Here is a 23,630-nt window from a genome sequence, read left to right as displayed (position 1 = left end):
TCGGAAGGTATAATGTTGGGTATGGGCAACATATCCAGTGGAAGATAATGCCTCTTGACTCCGAGTTTCATTGGGAAGCATATAAAGAGAGTGTGTTAGCCTCACAAGATAAATCATTTGAGTTATTTGCCCCAAAGGTTGTTCGTGCTCGGTTGCACATTGATTTGAATCGGTGTGCATCTTCATATGATGTTAGAAGCTCGGTTCGAGATTCAACACATGTCACTCTGGATGTGCATGACACAACAATGAGCCGACCTCCAATGACCCAATGTTTGAGGCCCGACGGGAATGACCAAGTTGATAATGAAGACTTGCACATGGATGGTGGTGAGTTTGAGGGTGATGAATCGGAGGCTTATCTTCATGACGATTATGTTGGTGATGTTGAGGAAAATTGCATGGAAGAGGACATGGACCATGAGATTCCATACAATAGGTCCTTTGCGTGGGACTCGGAGGATGATGGCCTGGATGAAGAAATAGATGAGGATGGTTTGACGGCTAAAGAAGCCAATGCTTTCAAGAAGGTAATAGGCCGTAGTCACAAGACATCATTGTTTTGTGATCTAAGCCTAGCCGATAAGGCGATTGTTGATGGTGGCACAAGTAAAATTCTTGCACCAAGGTTAACTTCAAAGCGAGATGCCAAAGCAAGTGTGTATGGTGTTAGTGAAGGAACAATCTTTGAAAGCTTGACAGAACTTCAAATATGGGCCAAGGACTATGCGGTTAAGTTTCATCGGCCATTCATTATGGAGAAGTCAAACTCAAAAGTGTGTTATGTGGTCAATGTGAGGAACACAAGAATCATTGCCCTTGGGTTATCCGTGCAAGATGTGTCAAAGGCGGGCCACAATGGAAGATTACAAGTTCCGTGTTTCACCATCAATGTAGTGGCAAGGATATTGATGATGCTAATGTAAAGGATGATCACCGTCAATTGACCTCCTCATTGCATATCGATTTTCAGCCTCCATAAAGATACTCCCGACATATCCCATTCGGGCTTTGATGGAGATGGTGAAGGGGGGTTTTGGGTACAAGGTGAAGTATGGGAAGGCATGGAAGGCCAAGCAAGCTGCCTTTGAGATATTGCATGGTGGTTGCGAAGAATCATACAACCGCCTCGCAATGGTGTTGAAAGTGATGGCGGCAGAAAATCCTTGCATGTACTATATGGCGGAGCCAGATGGCGTGAGAACAAGGATATACAACGATGCAAATGTTCGTATATTTGGACGTGCATTCTGGACTTTTGAGACATGCATTAGGGCCTTCAAGCATTGTAGGCTGGTTATGTCCGTGGATGGCACATTTCTGACCGGCCAGTTCAATGGCACATTGTTGATCGCCATGGCTAATGATGGTGGTGACAAATTGGTTCCATTGGCGTTTGCTTTGGTGTCGGCGGAGAACAATGACAACTGTGAGTGGTTTCTTAGTCTAGTGAGGACCAAGGTAATTGGACCTGAAAGAGAGGTTTGCATCATCTCGGACCGCCACCTAGGGATACTCAATGCAGTGGAGATTGACATTCCAGGACATCCTCGCATGCACCATAGGTGCTGCATGAGGAATTTTGTCTCTAACTTCTATCGAGCATGTGGAGACAAGGAATTGTCTGACCTTCTTCATGATTGTTGTCACGCATTCACCACTAGACATTTTGAGAAATTGTGGGACAAAGTGTATGCCAAAGCAAACAATGGTGGCAAAGATTTTCTAAATAGGAATCTTACCGATAAAGGAAAGTGGGCACGGGCTTTTGACAACGATGGAGTGAGGTACGGTGACATGACAAACAACATGGCTGAATGTTTCAACATGGTGCTAAAGGGTGTCCGTGCATTGCCGGTGACAGCAATAGTAGAGTATACATTCCAGAAGTCGAATGTCTATTTTCAAAAGTATAGTGAAGAAACATCCAACTTGATGTCCGGGAAAAACAAGGCCAAAAAGATGTACAAGTATCCACCAAAGGTCGACGATTGGATGGAATACCAAGCAAGGAAGGCGGATTCACACAAAATCCAGTCCTTTGATAACATAGAATTGATTTACCAAGCTGATGAGCACGATGGAATGTCGCGTGACAGCGTCGTTGACATGCTTTGAGAGCTTGTTTTGTTGTTGGACACAATAGGACAAATCATTTTGGCACAATGTAGGCAAGCATATAGATATAACGGTAACTTACCACAAAGCGGATAGTTGGCGCCAATTCATGCCGTCTACCATCTCTGATAAGCCTGTTGAACTCCATATTGGCCATCCGATCAAAACCTGGATTGGGTTCATGTAATACGTCCCCTGGCTGAAATGCGGGCGCGTTAAGTTGAGTACGGGCAACGGAACGAAACCACACAAGATAATTGTTGAATGCTTCTGTATCAAAAGGCCGTGGGGGAGGCTTAGAAGTCGGTTGATGCAATGAAAGCTCAATCTTATTGAGCTTGTGCTTGAACTCCTGGATATACATGTCATGCTCTTGATCCCATTTTTTATACTCTTCTGCTTCATCTTGTCGAGACTGCATAGCATTTGACAATTGCATTTTCGTTAGTATCTTGAACAATGGAGAAAACATTTGAAGTTCTAAGCACTTACCTATGCAAATGTAGCGAAGTGTCCTTGTACTTCGGCATGGTCTCTTGAAATAAGCCAAACTGTGTCATAACTCGTTGTGGTTGATAAAACTCAATAGCATAATAACAAATCAACGGGCAACGCGTCCGCCATAAGTGTGCTTCCTGTAGACACTTTGGGTTAAGTCTGGAAGTAATAAAACCAGCTCCCCTACCAATATTTCCCTCCGTTCCGTACGGTTCCCAGGTAACCTATAAACAAAGATTAAGAAAAAACTACATTGTTAGTATGATTTTTGGAAAACCGAACAAACTGAAGAGACAAAGCAAGAGGCTACTAAGATAACCTGCTCTGAGGTCATGATGTCAAGCTCGTTGCAGTAGTGCAAATACATGGTCTTTGAACTGCCAACAAAACCTTCAACATTGTCCCACTTATACGCCCATGTAGGCATACGATCCGGGTCATGATGATCATCCCACCGATCATAACCCTTTGGTGTCGGCCGCCCCACTGGCAAGTGCTCCCAACTCCAGATCGATAATAGAAGCATCAGACCACCGATGTTGGATTCCTTTGACTCTACGACGTTTCTTGGATTCTCTCCCCTACGGCACGCCTCGTCCAGCTACACACAAACAAGAAATATGTCATTACAAACTAGAGAAAATTTCTACATGGTAAACACAATATTATAAGCATGTCGCGCCTACTGATGCATCAGTAGTGGACTGAACTAGTGCAGTCAGTTATTCAGATAACTGAACTGCAACGCTAAGTGTGTGTGTGGGCTTTGGGCTAGTGTGTGCGTGTGGGCCAGAGGTCATGTAAGGGTAGCCCAGGAAGGGCAGCTACATATGTACGAGACACCGATCAGATCGGCAGCGTGTGATGAATGAACCCCGTTCCCCTTCCTCCAAGTCTCCTCCTCACCCAATCTGCTCTCTCCTTCCTCTCCCCAATTCTCCGATCAAGATCCAGGGCATTACAATCTGGTATCCAGAGCCTTCCCTAAAAAAATTTCCACCACCCGCCACCGCCACCATCCGTCGCATCCCCTCGATCAAGCGGTAACATCCATCGAGCTAGGTGCGAGCCGCTCCGGCGAGCTCGCTCGAAATCCTACTCGGGGTTCGCCAGATCTGGAGCGCGACCACAGTGTCGCCCAAGCCCTCAGCGCAGACCCGCCACGTGATGGATGCGATGACGGAGACCACGGACAAGATGCAGGGCCTTCTCGAGACCATCCTCCGCCGCCTCGACACTAGCCAGAAGACCCCCGACGAGCGCCACCAAGTGCAAGTCGCCTACAATGACCAAGTCTCCACCGAGCTCAAGCACCTGGCGAAGCAAATCGATCTCACACAGGCGGATGTGGATGAGGCCCGCAAATATCCTCCGCCTCTCAATCCCGCTGAGGCCAACAACCTCGGGGCATTTGCGTCCGGGACATCGACGACCTCAGGCTCCTTCCACCCCGCGCCACCACCTCCGCATCCGGCGACCCGCCCACCTCCACCATCACCGCTCTACATGGAGGGCGCAGCTCATTGCCGTTCGCCCGGCTCGTCAACCACGGGCCGCCCCTGCTGCTGCAAAACTCGCCCACAGCATAAGAACGGGGCGCCGACCACTACACCAAGCCGCCCAAGCACGACTTCCCCCGTTTCGACAGCGACGCGCCGCGCATCTGGCTGGAGTGGTGCCTCTCTTACTTCGAGCTCTACCGGGTGCCGCGGCACAGCTGGGTCACCACTGCCGGTCTGTACATGGATGGGATCGCCGCAATGTGGCTCCAGGCGTACTAACAGACGCACCATGCTCTGTCGTGGCCAGCATTCAGAACATCGGTGGAAGCAGAGTTCGGACCTGAAGAATTCGAAGCCCAAATGCACCAGCTAGTGCAACTGCGACAGACAGGGAGTGTGCAGGAGTACCGTCAGCAATTTGAGACCTCCATGTACCACCTATTGTCTCTGGATCCAACCTTGAGCATGCAATTCTTCATCTCCCAGTTCCTCCTCGGTCTGAAGGACGAATTGCGATTGGCGTCCGTTTGCAGGCCCCAACAAGCATCACGCGCGCAGCGGTGTTCGCGAGGATTCAGGAAGAAGAACTGGAGAAGCAACAGTTGCAGCGCCCGCGCATCGTTCTAGTTGGCAGACCGCCTCCAGCAACACCCAACCCCAACCAAGGGCGTGCAGTGCCTCCCCCATGACCGGGCGGCGACGAGTATGCACGCGAGCGGCAGCAGCGTGAATTCAGGAGAGCCAACGGACTCTGTTTTCGCTGTGGTGACAAGTATTCCTGCGAACATCAGTGCAAGTGCACCGAACAAATCCTGATGATCGAGGTGGGAGATTTCGGCGAGATCCTCTCGGATGACACCGTGCACGCGCTGCAGTTACTGGATGAGCCGGCCCTCCCGGAGCCGGAGTGTTGTACCTTGTCACAGCACGCGATCTCCGGCGAGGACGCGCCATCCACCGTTCGTCTTCGCACCCAAGTTGGTGATCAAGTGATGCTGCTTTTGGTGGACTCAGGCAGCTCTCATAGCTTTGTCAGTGAGGCGTTCATTTAGCGCGTCGATGCCGAAACACAAGCACTGCCGCCAGTCTCTGTCAGGGTAGCCAATGGCCAACGGTTACTCTATAACAAGGTGGTGAAGCAGTTAGCATGGCAAGTGCCAGGACACACGTTCTGTTGGGGATATTACTACTGGGTGTAAACCGGCCTATCTGGGCCGGGTTAACTTCGTCAGTAGTTAAGTAAGTTAAAGCCCAAGAAGACAAAGGAGGGCTCAAGGCCCATGGTCGGCTCAAGGCCTGCAGCCGTAAACCGGCGTTAGTATTTAACCTGTATTGTAAGTTAGGAATAAGAAGAGACCAAACCGGACACATCTATAAGCCGGTATTGGGACTCCGTAAGCTGACAAGAGTCACCCGTGTATATAAGGGGACGACCCAATGGCAGTTCAAGAACAACAGACAACAACTCGAGACATAGGCGAAGCTTGTTTGCTCCCTAGTCATCGAAACCCCATCAATTCCATCACAACTAGACGTAGGCTTTTACCTTCATCGAAGGGGCCGAACTAGTATGAACTCTCTTGCGTCCTTGTGTCTGCTTTAACCCCTTCAAGCTAACCCGTCACGGTGGCTCCACGACTAAGTCCTTTCTCTAGGACATCTGCCGTGACAAAACCAAGATAGTTGGCGCCCACCGTGGGGCTATCGCATGATGGTTTCCGGTTCTTGGAGGGCCGCTTTGAATGACTCGAGGGCTACGCTGTAGGCCGGATGACTAAGAGTCATCGCGGCAAGCTCTACATCGACGACGCAGGCTGGGGCCCCGAGGCCGGCTCAATTGACTACGGGTACCGGGTCCCCTTTGGTAGCATTCACGTTTTCATTGGCAAGATCGGTGAACCGGGCCCTGAGCCGGACATCTACATCGACCTCGTCAAGATGGCTTAGCGTAAGCTATCCGCCCGGGTTAAACCGGCCATGAAGCATGCCTTCGTGGGAGTCATCCATGGAGGAAGTTATGAGGACGGATCGGAGTTTCGCGGGGCGACTGTCATTTGTTCCGGTGACGAATCTCCGACCGGAGAAACCGAATCTCTTTATCAGCTACAAGATGGCCGGATTGGGAGCTGTTCCGATGGCGATAGTATTCCGGACCCTTCTGATCTGCCCAACCGGGTTGGAATATTCATGACCGAAACACAAGCAGCGCTTCATTCTTCGACAGTCGCGGCAACGATCTCTGGTTCAGCAGCAGCGACGGCTACCGGGGCAGGAGGCCCTGTGCGCCCGCCGGCTCAGGTTCTATCAGAACTATTTGATGCGTTGGCTGTGCTTATGGCGGAAGTTAATCCGCCAGATCAGGACGTTCACAACACGGAGATTGCAAAGGTAAAGGAACAGATCACCCAGGCCAAGGCGGATCTGGCGGCTGAGGACACCAGGATGGCCGCAGAGCGGGCCGCTTTAGACGCACAGGCCTATAGGCTTATGTTGGACCAGAGCGCGTCGCATGAAGTCATGAGGAGGAAGCACCGATCCCGCTTACCTCCGGTTTTCGAGGCCAGAGACCTTTTCAACACTCCAGGACCAAGATCCGGCAATCCGCTGGAGGGGAACCGGGTAGAAGCCCCTCGGACCGGTGCACCAGTTCAGCCTTGTCAGATGGACCCACCTCGTCAAAACACCGTTATACCTCAGGATGCTTTAACACCTCCGGGTCACTACTCCAACTCAATGGACAATCTTGTTGCCGCTGCTGCATGGCTGGAGGCCATTCCAATTGAAGGTGACTCGCCGCAAGCAGTAGAGACGCGACGGGTCCAGGAACTTCTGAGGACAACTTTGGCCCAACAGGAAGCGTACTCGTACAGCCGCGACCGGATCCACTCGACCCCCCGTCCAAGCCGGAGCTATAGCAGACATATGGATGAACCAGCAGTATCGAGTAATGAATGACGTGGAGCACCCCGTGGAAACAACCCGACGGGTGGTGCTGATGACGCTCAGGAAGTGGTGAACCGGGCCCGAGCGCGCAGGGAGGCCGAGTTAGCCGCACAGCATCAGGCTTGGCAGCTCACGCCGGTTCGTCCAACCATCTCGATCGAACCTGGTGTTACTTCTAGTTCTTTGGGGGTGCCTTGCCTTATCCCCGCTTTACACAACGTGTGCCTGCCCAAGGATTTCAAAGGCCCGCGCAAGGTACCAAATTACACGACGGATCAACCTCCAGAGACATGGGTGGAGAGCTATGAGATGTCCATGGAGATGCTTGATGTGGATGACACGGCGTGTGCGAAATACTTCACCATGATGCTTGAAGGAATGGCCCGTACTTGGTTAAAAAGCTTGCCAGCTAATTCTATCAGTTCATGGGCCCAATTACGAGCCCGGTTTATCAGCAATTTCAAGGATACCTGTAAACAGCCTATGTTGATAGTGGACTTAGCTGCATGCGTCCAGGAGGAAGGAGAATCAACGACTCATTGGGTGCGCCAGGTTTCACAAGTGTTGCACTCCTCAGACCGCATCAACGCTGACACCGCAGTATTAACCCTAGAAGGCAACTGCCGGTTTGGGCCCCTGAAGTTGAAATTGGGACGGATGAAGCGTCATTGCACCGACATGGGGACCCTCATGGCCGCTTTGGTGAAATATGTTGATTCTGATAGTACCAAGGATCCCAAATCTGATGATGACAAGACAGGGAAAGGGAAGAAGAACAGCAGCTCCAAAGGTCAGCAGCATCACTTGGTAGGCAATGGCGGAGGAGGCAAGCGTAAAGTGGATGGTAACATGGACTTTGTGGCTAATACCAACGCACAGGACAATGGCCAGCGACGCAAGGGTAGGCCGAAAAATCGTAATGGAGCACCCAACCCTAACCCAAACCGCCTAAACTATCTGCTAAGCCAGCCCTGTCCAAGACATGGGACGAAGGAGGAGCCAGCAAACCACCTTTGGAAGGATTGCTTTATTATGCAGGAGTTCAAGAATTCTAATAATTTCCGGTATGATCACGAATCTGGCAGTGGCTCAGGGTCCGGGCCGGGTTACGGTGGAGGAAGTTCCGGTTCAGGATTTAATGGTAATCCGGGCGGACATAATGGTCAAAATAGTCAGAACAACCAGGGTGGTTACAACCAACAGCGGCAACAGTCAGGTTACCAAAGCAACCCAAAGCAGTTGAGTAGTGGGCAGTACCATGTCTTTACCACTAGCTTGGACAAACGAGACCGGAAGGTTCAGAGGCGGGCAGTCAACTCTGTTGAATCGGCCATACCCCGTTATCTACGTTGGTCTGAACAGCCAATCATATGGAGCAGAGAGGATCACCCACCCCAGGTCGATAATCCGGGTCAGTTGGCCTCAGGTGGGAGGTTATAAGTTCACCAAGGTGCTCATGGATGGAGGGAGCAGCATTAACATCCTGTACTATGAGACCTTCCGTCGTATGGGACTAACAGATAAGAATCTCAAACCATCTAATACAGTATTCCACGGTGTAGTGCCTGGCAGATCAGCATATCCCGTTGGTAAGATAGCCCTAGAAGTGGCCTTTGGGGATGATCATGATTCCAGGTCAGAGACATTGACGTTTGAAGTGGTGAAAATCCAAAGTCCATATCATGCCCTGTTTGGGCGACCGGCATACGCCAAGTTTATGGCTCGGCCCTGTTATGTGTATTTGCAGCTCAAGATGCCGGGTCACAAGGGGACAATAACGGTTCACGGAAGCCGCAAAATTGCTTTGGAATGCGAGGAAGGAGATGCGGCTTATGCAGAGTCGGTTTGTGCCACCGAGGAGTTGAAGTACTATAAAGACAATGTTGATCCGGCGGACATGACTCCGTTGAAGAAGCCAACTATGGAGCATGATCCGGCCCTGAAGTTCAAATCGGCAGCAGAAACTAAGCTTGTTGACTTCGTACCTGGCGATTCGTCCAAGCAGTTCAGCATCAGTGCCAACTTGGATCCGAAATAGGAAAGCGCGCTCATCGAGTTCATCCGTGAGAATCGGGACATTTTTGCATGGAAGCCCTCCGACATGCCAGGTGTACCGAGGTAACTCGCTGAGCACACACTTAATGTGGATCCTAAATATAAACCGGTGAAACAGTTCCTCCGCCGGTTTAACGAAGAACGACGCAAGGCGATTGGAGAAGAGGTAGCCAGGCTCTTAGCAGCTGGCTTTATTGTTGAAGTTTTTCACCCCGAGTGGCTTGCCAATCCGGTGCTGGTCCTCAAGAAAAACGGCACCTGGCGCATGTGTGTGGATTACACAGATCTTAATAAAGCTTGTCCAGCAGATCCTTTTGCCCTCCCCCGTATTGATCAAATTATTGATGCTACGGCGGGTTGTGAGCGTTTAAGTTTTTTGGATGCGTATTCTGGCTATCATCAGATCAAAATGGCAGTTAAGGACCAGGAGAAGACATCATTTATAACTCCCTTTGGAGCCTTCTGCTATGTGTCTATGCCCTTCGAGCTCAAGAGTGTCCAGGCAACTTACCAACGGTGTGTACAAAATTGTCTTCACGAGCAGATTGGCCGTAATGTACATGCTTACATGGATGATATCATGGTTAAATCCAGGGAGAAGGAGACTCTGATTGATGATTTGAAGGAAACCTTTGATAACCTGAGAACATACAAGATGATGCTTAATCCGAACAAGTGTGTCTTTGGTGTACCGGCGGGCAAGCTATTGGGTTTTCTAGTGTCCAACAGGGGAATTGAGGCTAATCCGGAGAAGATCACGGCTATCACCTCCCTGGCTAAACCGAAGTGTATCAACGATGTTCAACGCCTGGCAGGCCGGATTGCTGCGCTAAGCCGGTTTATCAGTCGCCTGGTGAGAAGGCAATCCCTTTGTATCAGATGTTGAAAAAGACGGATCAGTTTGTCTGGAGTTCTGCTGCTGATGAAGCATTTGAGGACTTAAAGCGGCAATTGGTCAATCCACCTGTGCTCGCCGCTCCCATTGACAAGGAGCCGTTACTGCTATATGTTGCTGCTAATGTTCGGGCGGTCAGCGTAGCTATTGTGGTGGAGCGAAAGGAGGCAGGTAAGGAGCATCCGGTTCAACGTCCGGTCTATTATATCAGCGAGGTGCTCATTGAGTCCAAGCAAAGGTATCGGCATTGGCAGAAGCTGGTGTATGGAGTTTTTATGGCAAGCCGGAAGCTTAAACAATATTTCCAAGGGCACTCAATTACGGTGGTCAGTTCTGCTCCTTTGGGAGATATCATCCAGAACCGGGAAGCAACTGGCCGGATTGCAAAGTGGGCCATAGAGCTGGGGCCGTACGGTTTGAAGTATGTGCCTCGGACAGCGGTTAAGTCTCAAGCACTTGTTGATTTCATCAATGATTGGACGGAAATGCAAGCACCTGAAGAAAAGTTGGATCATACGTATTGGACCATCCATTTTGACAAATCCAGACAGTTGGAAGGCTCGGGGGCTGGAGTCGTATTAACTTCCCCACGAGGTGATAAGTTTTGTTATGTTCTCCGTTTAATGTTCCCTTGTACTAACAATGCAGCTGAGTGTGAAGCCTTGCTCCATGGTCTCCGGATGGCTAAGGAGATGAATCTAAGTCGAGTTAAGTGCTTCGGTGACTCGGACCTTGTGGCTCAGCAAGTGTCTGGCACTTGGGACTCCAAGGACCCACTCATGGCAGCATATCGTCGTGAGGTGGATACTGTCGCAGGTTATTTCAAAGGCTATCAGGTGGACCACGTGGACCGGCGGAAAAATGAAGCGGCAAACGCTTTAAGCCGGCTGGGCTCTCAGCGCAAACCGGTCCCACCCAATGTTTTTCTGGATGTGCAGCACAACCCGTCGGTCAAGATCCCTGGTGAAGAGGATTTGGCTATTCCTGATCCGGAGGCTCAATTGGTGGCGGCTCTTCATGTTATTCCAGATTGGACGCTTCCTTACCTGGCGTACAAGAACCAGGGTGAGTTGCCAGAGGATGAGATTCTAGCCCGGTAGATAATCCGGCGATCCAAATCCATGGCTATCATCAACGGCGAGTTGCATCATTGCAGTATATCAGGAGCTTTTCAACGCTGCGTGTCTCCTGAAGAAGGCCGTGAAATTTTGCGTGAGATCCACGAAGGAGATTGTGGTCACCACGCCGGTTCAAAGTCTCTGGTGGCTAAAGCGTTTCGCCATGGTTTTTATTGGTTAACTGCTCATGCTGATGCGGAGGATCTGGTCAGATGATGTGATGGTTGCCAAAGGTTTTCAAGGCGTGCTCATGTACCGACTCAAGAATTGAGAATGATTCCAATTACTTGGCCGTTTGCGACTTGGGGGCTGGATATGGTTGGGCCTTTCAAAAGGTCCAAAGATAAGAAGACCCACCTCCTGGTGGCGGTTGACAAGTTTACAAAGTGGGTGGAGGCAGAACCTATTAGCAAGTGTGATGCGGCCACGGCGGTTCAGTTCATCAAAAAGGTGATTTTCCGGTTTGGCTTTCCGCACAGTATTATCACAGATAATGGTACCAATTTGTCCAAAGGTGCTATGAAGGAGTTCTGCGAACAGGAGCACATCCGGCTCGACGTTTCATCAGTGGCACATCCACAGTCCAATGGTCAAGCAGAAAGAGCTAATCAAGAGATCTTGAGAGGCATCAAGCCCCGACTCATGGTTCCTTTGCAGAGAACGTCGGGTTATTGGGTAGAAGAATTACCATCTGTGTTATGGAGCATCAATACAACACCCAACAGATCAACAGGATACACACCGTTCTTCATGGTTTATGGAGCGGAGGCGGTTCTCCCTAGTGATATCCGTCATGATTCACCTCATGTCATGGCTTATATTGAAGCGGACAACAAGACAACACAGAAAGATGCTTTGGACCGGTTGGATGAAGAGCGTGACATCGCAGCCGCCCGATCGGCGATTTACCAGCAGGATCTTCGTTGTTATCACAGTCGCCGGGTCAGAACCAGAGCCTTTCAGGAAGGAGATTTGGTGCTTCGGCTCATCCAAGATCAGACTGATATGCATAAGCTATCCCCGCCTTGGGAGGGGCCTTTCGTGGTCAGCAAGAATCTGCACAACGGGTCGTACTATCTGATCGATATTCGAGAGCATAAGGACTCACGTACATCAGAGGAGGAGACTAACAGGCCGTGGAATATAGCTCATCTTCGGCCTTACTATACTTGAGCCATTGGCTATACTTATGTACATATTACGACAATGTATATATTATGATTAAATATAATAAACCGGAACCTCAGCTAAAGCGGGGTATCTGTTCTTTTACATCATGTGAGGTTACACGGAGTTGCTCTAAAGCGGCCTCCGGTTTACCCCTTGAGTTCGCTTTGCTAAAAGCATCATGTTATATCACTTGGAGGATTGGTCGTGTCCGAACCAATACCATGCCTCTTGATAGGCGAGAGCCACCAGATCACTTGGGGACTTGGTCATGTCTGAACCAGTCATGCCTCTTGATCGGCCTAAGGCCACAGAATCACTTGGGGGCTTGGTCGAACCCGAACCATGACCATGCCATTTGGTCGGCATAAATGCCACGGTTTCATTTGGGGACCTGGCTGACTAGAACCATAGTTACACCTAACGGGAGCTTGGTCGTGTTTGGCCATGGTAACGCCATTTGATCAGCTTAAATAAACCTTTTTTTGGTAAACGGTTTTGTCGTTGCTTTTGCTTCACACTTTTCTTTGAAGGGGGGGTTTTGCTTTTCATTGTGTTTTTTAAACCGACAAAGTTTTTTAACCAATCAATTGACGGAACACAGTTCACATCAATCCGGAGACTATTTGTCCGGTTTGATCCTTGTTGTTAACATCCTCTTATGGAGTAACACGGTGTTTATTATAACCCGACACGGTTTACATGGTAAACCAGCGTCATATATATATACATGAGTTGTTATCTCCTCCAACAGTGTGGGTTTGCAAAACTCCGCTTCAAGGTTGGCCAAGCCAACTTCACACTCAACGATGGCAGGTATTATGTATCTCAAAAATTTGATCATATACTTAAAATTTTGTTTTGGATGTTTTGATTTCATATATACAGACATCATATTCCGCCTGACGGTACAACCGCGGTGGCACTTGACGAATTTCTTATTTCAGAAAGTGTTTTGGAAAGTTCATTACCACAGGAAGAACAAGTTATGCACGAAGGCATATCAACATCAAAGGTATCATCTAGCCTATTACAAGGCAACATGGTGCCCATAATAATATAATTGTTTTTCACAAAGGAGAGGCAGTTTTAAAACCGGCTTCCGGTTCAAGCTTGGCCACCAGCCTGGCCTGATGGTTGTGGGTCATCCTGCGCCGCTTCAGCTTCCGTTTCTCTACCCAGTGGCTGGAAATCCACAGTTGTCCAGTCGATTCCCATTAATGCTTGAAAAACAACTTCATCATGGATCAGCAATGACGGGTCAATATCGGGAGCGTAAGTATGCTTACGGATTGGAGGGATCAGATTTTCCGATTCATGGATTGGTGCAGCTATTCGCTTGTTCTGACTGTCATATTGGGCTTGATAATGAGACAAGTCTGCTTCCTCAGCCAGTTGACAAGCTAGCGGACGTACCTCCCGGTTTATTGCTCGCAGATCCGCTTCGCCAAATTCTGACCCATCTTCCTTCAAGCTGGGATAGCCCTGAGCCGCTTCAATAGGATCAAAATCCGGCACCCAGGCTTTTGCCCAGATTAAGGCATTGATTGCACCGGTTCGAGCAGCAGATTTCTTCAGCTCTTCAACCCGGGCAGGAAGCACCGACAGTTTCATCAGAGTATCTTGAATCAAAGTGGGCGCCGGTTTGTTATGAGATGCGGTACAGATGATCCGCTGGGCACCAGTATACAATTGTTCAACCAATGTATAGGCGGCTTTTAGTTTCTTCCGCACATCTGACACCAAGTGATCAATGCGTGTCCCTGAAATACCATAAAGGGTTAATAAACTGGCGACTCTGTCAGAAGGCAGAGCCAATTCAGAAGGCAAACTGGCTTACCAAAGATAGCAGTAGTCATGGCATGCACGTGTCGCTTTATGCTGGTCAGTTCATCCGCCACTGGTTTTAGTGCAGCCTCGGCATCCTCTGCTCGTTTGATCAAAGAAGATTTTTCAGTGGCCCAATCCTCCCGCTTCTTCTTGAAGCTCTCCTTAAGCTGTTCCATGGCACTTAAAGCGCTGGCCAATTCCTCTTTTGCTTTGGAGGTTTCAGCCTGTTGGGTTTTCAGGTTTTCTTGAAGATCGGTGACTTGGTTTTCTTTCGTCTTCAGCTCCGCCTGCATGCATACAGATATATGCTTCAACAAATCGGTATAAGGATTCAAGTACCAATCACATAACAAGTTATGCACTTAGCACTTGGGGGCTAATGCATATTCGGTCTTCATCTTTCAATTGCTTACAAAGTCCCAAGATCAATACAAGTATTCAACTTGGCACTTGGGGGCTAATGACTATTTGCTCGTATATATTCTGATGCGGCAATTTCAATTACTTAAAGTACCGGTTTAACTACGTTAAGTTGAACCGGCCCTTGGGGGCTACATCAGCAAACTTCAAAGCATCAAGATTTATATTGGTAAGTCCCGGTTTGAAAGAATATAACAAACCGGCCCTTGGGAGCTAGGAGAGTCAGCAAGAATGGAAGCATACAAGCAGGAAGGAGCATATGGAAGTTACCTCATATTTCTCTTTCATCATATTAACCAGACCGGCTTCATAGCCGCGATTGGTATACAACCGGTTCAGATAGCTGGAATGGATATCTTGGGCGTTCAGAGCAGCATAAGTCATCAGATCAGCGTTCCACTTGCCTTTGCCAAAGGCAGCAAATTCTTCCTTGGCAGAATGTTTGGATAAAGCAACAGGATTGCTTGGCTCGGTATGGCCAGTGCCAGTAATGACAACCTCATCATCCTGGGTACCGCCGGTTTGCACTGGGGCTGTTGGCTTGTTAGTAGGTTTTGCTGGACCGGTGGAACTTTCAATCCGGATGGAACCTGTGGGCTGATTGACAGGACCTAAGGCATTAGTAGGTCTCTCATCAGCAATAAGATCATCGTCCTGCTGCGGTGGATCGTTGGGTATATCCTCAGGAATAGCCGCTTCAAGATTGGGTGTCTTGCCTTGTTCAAGAATGACATCTTCTTCGGCCGCTTTGTCCAGGCGGGCCTTCTTGCTTGGCCTAGGTTTGGCCCTGAGAAGAATAACAAAATCAAATACAGCATATGTTCTAAGGCAATGTACTGCAAACATCACAATAAGTATAGCTTACCCAAGCATCGTTTTGAGTGGTGGGAGCTGAGTAGCCGATGACTCGCCAGAAGATGAGTGGGAAGTAACCTGGTAATCGGAGTCAGACGGATTAAGAGGTTGACGAAAGCAGCCCGCTTTAGGACAAGCACTAACAAGCAAATTAGAGACCTCGGAATGGCGTTTCCAAACCGGACTGTTCGGTAAACCGGCGGAGGTAACTACCTGGCCGCTGTGCCGGGTGGTGCGGCGAGCTTCGTGTTGTTGGGTCTTCATAAGAAGTTTAGGATCCAAATAAGCAAGAGGATGAGAAAATTTAACTTTCCGATTTGCCTGACGGATTTTTTGTGAAGGCAAAGTTTCTGAATCAGAAGAGAGAATAATTACCTCTGCAACATCCGCGTGGCTGGCTTCGGCATCATCCTGACAAATATCATCATCAATAAGACGCATGAAAACTAAACCAAGTGAGTCAAGCTCTACCTCATAGTCCGGATTATCCACCTCATCATCAGGGGCCGGATTAGAAGATGCAGTGGTTCTTTTCCTGTGGGCAGTCTTCTTCACAGCTTTAGTCTTTTGTCGGGTTGCTCTTTCCGATTTGTCTGGTTTTTCTGGTTTCTCCTGCGGTAGTTTTTTGCTCCAAAACGGATCATCGCCCTGATTATGCAGACACTGATATTAAAAACAATGACCAGACATATCAATAACAGATTCAGCAAAGAGAAAAATCAAAGTCTTACAGCTGGCGGTTTGTTGGTGGCACAGAAGGGAAGCAGGCCGGTTCTAGCGCAGACGTGTTCCGGTTCATTCAGTATCTTATGCATAGCCTCTGTGATTTCTTCACCGGAGAGCTGGAGTTTTGAATGTCGCAATGGGTCATCAACACTGTCAGTATACTCGCACATCAAACCGGAGCGCTGACTAAGGGGCAGTATGCTCCATGATATCCAACAGCGAGCGAGATCAACCCCTGTTAAACTGTTGACCATAAAGGCTCTGAGCTTTGACAGCTGGGGAGCATATTTGCTTCTCTCCTGGGCAGTCAATCTTTGAGGAAAAGGGTGTGTATTGCTGAGTCGCTTCGGACGAAAGCCAGGCAAGGGATTCTCACCAGCAGGGGAGGTGTCTTTGCAGTAGAACCATGTCTGATTCCACTCCTTGGGGTGACTGTGCAGCTTGGCGTGAGGGTATGTGACCTCTTTCCTTTTCTGAATCGCCATGCCACCCAACTTCGTATTAGAGCCATCAGTAAACTCAGTACGGCGGTTTAGATGGAAAAGATCTCTGAACAATTCGACTGTGGGCTCCTCTTGAAAGAACACCTCATAGAGCACTTGGAAGTGGCACATATTTGTAATAGAGTTGGGGCCAGTGTCTTGCGGATGGAGTTGGAAATCGGCTAAAACATCCTGGTAAAATTTAGAACCGGGCGGCTTAAAGCCCCGGGCTAAGTGATCTACGAAAACAACAACCTCTCCTTCTCGAGGTGTGGGAGGGCATTCTTTGCCAGGAGCCCTCCAATGGATGGTATCTTTGCTGCCTAAAGCGCCAATCATGACTAAATCATCCAGTTGATCCTCTGTGACGCGAGAAGGAACCCAATTGCACTCATATACTTACTTGGCCATGATGGAATCTACAAGGTAGAAGATCCCGGTTCAAAAATGCATTTGATCAAGGTACGTTGGTATGGGCACTTTTAAACCGGAGACAGAACTATCTGAACCGGAGTTTCATGAAGCAACCAACATCTGGCGGTTCAACAAGGGGACTAATGGCATATACCGGTTTGGAAAATTTTCTATAAGGTTAAACCGCCTGATCTAAGCATTGAAAAGCTGAGATTGCGGATGGACAAGTACGCACAAACAGGTTTCACAAGATTTCTTTACAGCATTGGATCTGAAGCAAGTTCAGAGAAGAGATAAATACTTAGAGGTTCAAAGGAGCAGTACCGAACCAATGAGCAAAACATTCATATAGACCCATGGTTTGAGATGCATAAGTATAGGCGAAGGTCAAACAACTATCATTGCACAAAATAAAGATTTGTGAATTCATCTAAAGATCTATTGTATGAGCAAGAGGCAGACGATGAACACTGAAGAACTGGGAAACCCTAGGCCAGATCCGTGGGGGAAAAGATAAAAGATTTACCGGAACTGAGGAAGATGCGGAAGGTTGCCGCGATGTTCTGGTGCGCTCAGGTTGATGCAGCGGCCAAGGATGAGGCAGAGGTCGATGGCAGCGGCGGAGCTCTGAGGCTGGCGACGCGAGGAAGATGAAGAAGGCATGAAAGGAGAAAAGAAATGACCCCTTCGGTCCTATTTATAAGGCGAAAGAACATGAGTCAGGCGCGACAATCAAGGGGCCACAAAACGGAGTTGTCGCCTCGATTTCCGCCGATCTATTAAACAAAGAAGCATAATGGATAGCTTCGTTATGACAGGTGACGTCACTCCAGTTTACAGCAATCAGAGAAGATGACATCATGGCGGTTTACCAATTTATAAGAAGATGTTGAAGATGAAGCTTTTATTAAAGGATTGACATGAACCCGTTCAAATCAATCTGGGGCCTAATGTTGGGGATATTACTACTGGGCGTAAATCGGCCTATCTGGGTCGGGTTAACTTCGTCGGTAGTTAAGTAAGTTAAAGCCCAAGAAGACAGAGGAGGGCTCAAGGCCCATGGTCGGCTCAAGGCCTGCAGCCGTAAACCGGCGTTAGTAGTTAACCTGTATTGTAAGTTAGGAATAAGAAGAGACCAAACCGGACACATTTATAAGCCGGTATTGGGACTCCGTAAGCCGACGAGAGTCACCCGCGTATATAAGGGGACGACCCGGCGGCGGTTCAAGAACAACAGACAACAACTCGAGACATAGGCGAAGCTTGTTTGCTCCCTAGTCATCGAAACCCCATCAATTACATCACAACTAGACGTAGGCTTTTACCTTCATCGAAGGGGCCGAACTAGTATAAACTCTCTTGCGTCCTTGTGTCCGCTTTAACCCCTTCAAGCTAACCCGTCGCGATGGCTCCACGACTAAGTCCTTTCTCTAGGACATCTGCCGTGACAAAACCACGACACGTTCCACACCGATCTACGAGTACTGCAGCTAAGCGCATATGATGCAGTTTTGGGCATGGATTGGCTATCTGCCCACAGTTCGATGAACTGCCACTGGAAACTGAAGCGGATATCCTTCGAAACAGAGGGAAAACGGTGCAGTTACAAGGGGTTCACACCACTAATCTCTCTCCCACGGCTGGACTGGATGCTTATGAACTTCACCAGATGGAAGTCGCCAATGATATCTGGACGGCAGCGCTGGTTACCGTCGAATCTCCAGCGAAGGAGAACACTGAACCCGTACCCCCCCCCCAATATTCAGAAAGTGCTATCTGAATATCAAGATGTGTTCGTTGAACCAATGTCACTGCCTCCTCATCGTTAGTATGATCACGACATACACCTGGAGCCTGGCACCACGCCCATCAATACCAAACCGTACCGTTACTCTCCAGCACAGAAAGACGAGATCGAGAAGCAAGTGCATGAGATGTTACAGTCGGGGGTCATTGCTCACAGCATGAGCCCGTACGCCGCCCTGGTCCTGTTGGTGAAGAAAAAGGGCGGGAGCTGGCGCTTCTGCATCGACTTTCGCCGACTGAATTCTGCTACCTGAAGAACAAATTTCCCCTGCCAATTGTGGATGAACTTCTGGACGAGCTCGCGGGAGCGCAATACTTTTCCAAGATCGACCTACGCGCGGGGTATCATCAGATCCGTATGCGCGAGGAGGACGAAGCAAAAACTGCATTCAAAACCCACCACGGGCATTACCACTTCAGGGTGATGTCGTTCGGTCTTTGCAACGCACCAGCCACCTTCCAATGCTTGATGAACAACATCTTTGGTCGCTACGTCCGTAAGTTCATCATCATTGTCCTTGATGACATATTGGTTTTCAGTCTCGACCTACAGGAATATGAACAGCACTTGTGACTCACGCTCGAGTTACTCCGTGAGCATCAACTGTTTGTCAAAGCGTCGAAGTGTTCGTTCGCCCAGAAGAGCATCGAGTACCTGGGACACGTCATCTCTAAGGACGGAGTCGCCACCGACATAAGCAAGACGAGCACCATGCAAGCCTGGCCGGTGCCCTCCACACCAACTGAACTACGGGGTTTCCTTGGCCTAACCGGCTACTACCGCAAGTTCGTTCTGCACTACGGCATCACCGTGAAGCCGCTCACCCAGCTCCTGACCAAGAAAGGATTCGAATGGAGCGACAAGGCCCAGCAGGCATTCTACATGCTCAAGCAGGCCATGGTGAGCACACTAGTGCTGGCGCTTCCAGATTTCTCACGCCCCTTCGCCATCGAGACCGATGCTTGTGACACGGGCGTGGGCGCGGTGCTCACCCAGGACGGCCATCCCATCGCCTACCACAGCAAGGCCCTGGGGGTGAAGAACCAGAAGTTGTCCACGTATGAGAAGGAATTCCTGGCGGTCATGATGGCCATCCACAAGTGGAGGCCCTATCTGCAGCGTGCCCCGTTCGAAATCGTCACCGACCACAAGAGCCTCTGCACGCTCGGCGATCAACAGCTGGTGACTGAGCTGCAGCGCAAGGCCATGTCCAAGATGGTGGGCCTACAATTCACCTTCCGATACAAGAAAGGTGTCGACAATGGCGCCGCTGACGCACTTTCCAGGGTTGGACATCTACTGACACTCGACGCGCTGTCAGTCTGTCAGCCACAGTGGTTGCAAGAGGTCACCAACTCCTACGAGACCGACCCTGAATCGCAAGAACTCCTGACCAAGCTGGCAGTCACCACCTCGGATGATCAAGGGCGCACTCTTCAGAACGGCGTGATCCGGCAGCGCGGGCGCCTGTGGATTGGGGCCAATTCCGCGCTGCAGACCAAGCTGATCGCCGCTCTGCATCACAGTGTTGTTAGTGGCCACTCCGGCGCCACGGCCACGTATCATCGCGTCCGGAAGCTGTTCGCTTGGCCGGGCCTGAAGCGCGCCGTGGAGGACTTTGTCAGGCAGTGCGCCGTCTGTCAACATGCCAAGCACGAGCACACGCATCCCGCCGGCAAGCTTCAACCTCTACCAATCCCTACCGAACCATGGCACGATCTGACCATGGATTTCGTCGAGGGGCTGCCCAAGTCTGAGAGGTCTGACGCCATCATGGTTGTCGTCGATCGTCTGACCAAGTACGCGCACTTCATTCCTCTTCATCACCCCTTCACCGCTGCCCAAGTCGCCCGAGCATTCTGGGAACACGTCGTCAAGCTGCACGGCGTCCCTCACTCCATCGTCTCAGATCACGACAAGATTTTCACCAGCGCCATGTGGTGCGAACTGCTCGCCGCCGCCGGAACAAAACTGCTCTACTCCACGGCGTACCACCCGCAGACGGACGGCCAGACGGAGCGCGTCAACCAGTGCCTCGAGATGTACTTGCGGTGCGCGATACACGACGCGTCGCGGCAATGGCGCAAGTGGCTCCCCGCGGCAGAGTTCTGGTACAACTCCGATCACCACGCCTTGCTCAAGTGTTCGCCGTTCAAGGCACTGTACGGCAAAGAACCGAACCTGGGCAGCCTACCACACCTGAGCTCCACCCTGCAAGATCAAGCGGCGTCACCAGAGCTGGACTGGACCATGCACACCGAGATGCTACGGCCCAGCTCGTGCGTGCCCAAGCTCGCTTCAAGAAACAAGCTGACCGCCACTGCGCGGAATGCGCCTTCGACATCGGCGAACAAGTTCTCCTCAAGTTGCAGCCGTACGCGCAATCAACCATCGCCAACCGCCCGTGCCGCAAGCTCTCCTACAAGTTCTTCGGCCCCTTCGAGGTGACGGAGCGGATCGGAACCCTGACATGACGCCTGCAGTTGCCTCCAGACAGCCGCATCCATCTGGTATTTCACGTCTCCCAGCTCGAGCCCTTCACCCCAGATTACACTCCAGTCTTCGCCAAGCTGCCGCGAGTGCCCGATCTCACTGGTGGTGAAACGGAACCCGCGGCGATCTTGGAGCGGGGGATGATGAAGAAGGGCGATGCACCAGTTGTGCAACTCCGTGTCCAGTGGGCAAACATGCCACCATCAGCCACCACTTGGGAATATTATGAAGTACTTCGCCAGCGCTACCCATCAGCCTGTATCTGGGACGGAGCTCCATCTCAGGAGGAGGGCAATGTCACGCCTACTGATGCATCAGTAGCGGACTGAACTGCAACGCTAAGTGTGTGGGGGGGGGGGGCTTTGGGCCAGTGCGTGCGTGTGGGCCAGAGGCCGTGTAAGGGTAGCCCAGGAAGGGCAGCTACATATGTACGAGACACCGGTCAGATCGGCAGCGTGTGATGAATGAACCCCGTTCCCCTTCCTCCAAGTCTCCTCCTCACCCACTCTGCTCTCTCCTTCCTCTCCCCAATTCTCCGATCGGGATCCAGGGCATTACAAAGCAAAACTACTTACCTAACGATACAAATAAGCCAATGCCACCGTACCCCAACTGAGTCCATGCTCCCACCCAGCAAACAACTTAAGCCACATAAAGGAAGCGTTCACGCCAGTGCCGTCAGAGAAAAGAGTCTGGCTGACTACATACCACAAGTATGCCCTGGTATACTGCTGCACTGTTTCATCGTCCGCATCAGCCGGGCATTCCCCAAAGTGTTCAGCAATCCAATGATAACTTGCACCGGCGGACGTCCCTTGTACCCCTGGCTCCCTCCCTATGAGTCCAACCATAATCTCACGCCATCCATCAGAATCTGTGCTAAAACAAATAGGCTCTCCTTTGATGGGGAGTTCAATGATCAGAGAAACATCCTGCAAAGTGACAGTCATCTCCCTAGCATAGAAATGAAAAGTATGTGTCTCAGGGCGCCATCAGTCAACGAGTGTCGTGATCGCACAAGGGTTCATCTTCGGCATCGAACGAGACACGGGTGAGATGAAAGGGAGAAGCCCGGTCTTCCGGATATACTCCATGTATCGCTCGTCATACTTCATCTTGTCATGAACCGAACCGGACCTCAAGTGAAGCTGATCAAAAACCCTTCCTTCATCTGCCATGAACCGTCCACGATGCAATTGATCATACGATGGATGGATAAGAGAAGCCATCCTGCAAATTACAAATGTATATGGTAAGCCCCGTTGTCATTTGCAAATATCCGCACTAGTGCAAAAACATACATACATGTGCAAAATTTCTATGCTAATTCTTCTTCCATACACCATATATGTGCATATAATTTTCTAGAACATAATACACCATATATTTGCACTAATTCTTCCATACACCATATATATGTGCGTACATATCCTAACCAAATTCATAGCACTTTCATAATAATCCTATATCATACATATTGTAAGCCATACATATCCTAAATCACACTAATCCCTACATTATCACACCAAAATCCACTATCCATTTTAACAAAAGGATGAACTAGGGTTTCACCCAAATCAATCAAATGGAGAGATTTCAACCAATAGAAAGAGGGGAAAGGGAGGAGAATACCTTGAGGATTCGAAGGGCAACCAGATCCACGAATCTTCGGCTCAGATCCGCAGCTCTTGAGTGGGAAGAGGGAGGGGCGATTTGAGGGGCGCCATGGAGTGGGGAAAGAACAGAGAGAGGAGAGAAAGAACGAACAGAGAGCAGAGGGGCTCGGGCGACGATGTAGTGAAGGGGTATGGCGCCCCGGGGCGGGGCGTCATGTCACAGCCCATGGCGCCTTGAGCCGAGGCGTCATGGGCCCAAGGCCAAGCCGACGTAGCAGTCAGCGCCGACGCGCATGGCGCTGTTGACCAAGGCGTTATGTTATCTAGTATGGCGCCCCGGTGCAGGCGTCATACAGTTAAGGCCATTTTATGAAATATTTTTAAAAAAGAGCCATTTTGTGCTGAATTTTCGGCAAAGGGCCAGTTTTGTGATTTTTCACGCGGCAAAAGACATGCAATTACGCAAAGCTAGCTTCTTGGAGTAGCTTACGCGGCTAGCCGGAAACTCCCCGTACATGAACCTGCTAATACTAGCTTGCTTTTACGTAGGTGTGCAAAGTTAGCTTCACGGAATAATATAGCTTGATCAATATATGTTCAGTTAAATGTAAACTCGCTATACGTGCTTTTGCTTGGGTCGGCTCTAGATTGATCAGATTAATTCTTGCCAAAACTTCAGGTAAGTTCACTT

At 49.8% G+C, this 23,630-nt stretch overlaps 1 pseudogene; it reads left to right on the top strand.

Moving 5' to 3' along the window:
* The first annotated feature begins 1,014 nt into the window (after window positions 1-1,014).
* Window positions 1,015-21,652, top strand: LOC119352845 (annotated as a pseudogene).
* Window positions 21,653-23,630: the final 1,978 nt, after the last annotated feature.

This window comes from Triticum dicoccoides, chromosome 1A, assembly GCF_002162155.2.
Source record: "Triticum dicoccoides isolate Atlit2015 ecotype Zavitan chromosome 1A, WEW_v2.0, whole genome shotgun sequence".
Classification (NCBI taxonomy): domain Eukaryota; kingdom Viridiplantae; phylum Streptophyta; class Magnoliopsida; order Poales; family Poaceae; genus Triticum; species Triticum dicoccoides.
This window is presented reverse-complemented; position numbering and strand designations above follow the sequence as displayed.